We start from the raw sequence: 1,122 nt of genomic DNA on the forward strand, positions 1-1,122 counted from the left end.
ATATATATATATATATATATATATATATATATATATATATAGATAGATAGATAGATAGATAGATTAAGAAATGGAGTCAAATGCAGGTGTTATTCAAATCATTTATACTTCCAACATATGTTTCCAAGGAAGCATTGAGATTATTTCAGAGGGAATAAAAATGATGTAAAACAATGCAATCATCTCATCTGGGGAAAAAAGGAGAAACAAAACACATCAGTTAGCCATTTTAACTGAATATGATTACTGTGTTTATGACGAAGGGGAATGATGGCAAATTATTTTTTTTTAAAAACCATTAATGGATTTAATATCAAAGGTAATTTAGAGAAAGAGGAGGAGCAGAAAGAAAGAAATTAACAGAAAATTAAGAGTGGAGAAATATAGTGTGATAGATGAATGGGAACAAAGCTTAAAAGCATGGAAATAGATATATGCAGTGGAAATAAAATGCAAGAAGACAGTTAAAGATCAAATTTTATAGATTGGTGGAAAATTACTTATAGGAACTAAAGGTATGTTTACAATGATAAACACATGCTTTAAATGTGTTTACAAAAGTATTCTCCGAGAAAGGATGAGAAATTGTTCTTCATTACAGCACAGACAAAAAGATTTACCTTTGTCATATGGGAAGGATCTAGATAGAATTTTCCGTTCCAAATCGAATTGTTTATTATGTTCCTTTAAAGACCAAACTAAACACAACAATACTGGGCTTAGTAAATTAATTTCATTAATTTCATTCTCCTTTATTATAAATTTAAATGAGAAACCCATTCTAAATTATCTCGCTGACATACTACGACGAAATCTCCAAGATGCAGATAAGATAGAGATTTTTTTATTTATTTACGGCCTCAAACATCTCATACCTTCGCGCTTTAGTTTGCCCTCTATTATTTATCTTGTTTCTCTCCATGAAATTCAATTGAATTCAGTTGTTGTCTTAAATTCATACTTATTCATTTTCTAAGCTTCCTAAATTCATGCTACGTTATATTCTACTCACCCAGAATTCATTGCTCTTCTAAAAATTACGATTTATGCATTGTTGTCTCTCAAATATTTAAAATCTACAATTAAGAGCCCTTGTCTCTCAAATATTTAAAATCTACAATT

The sequence above is a fragment of the Octopus bimaculoides genome, chromosome 10, assembly GCF_001194135.2.
Source record: "Octopus bimaculoides isolate UCB-OBI-ISO-001 chromosome 10, ASM119413v2, whole genome shotgun sequence".
Lineage (NCBI taxonomy): Eukaryota > Metazoa > Mollusca > Cephalopoda > Octopoda > Octopodidae > Octopus > Octopus bimaculoides.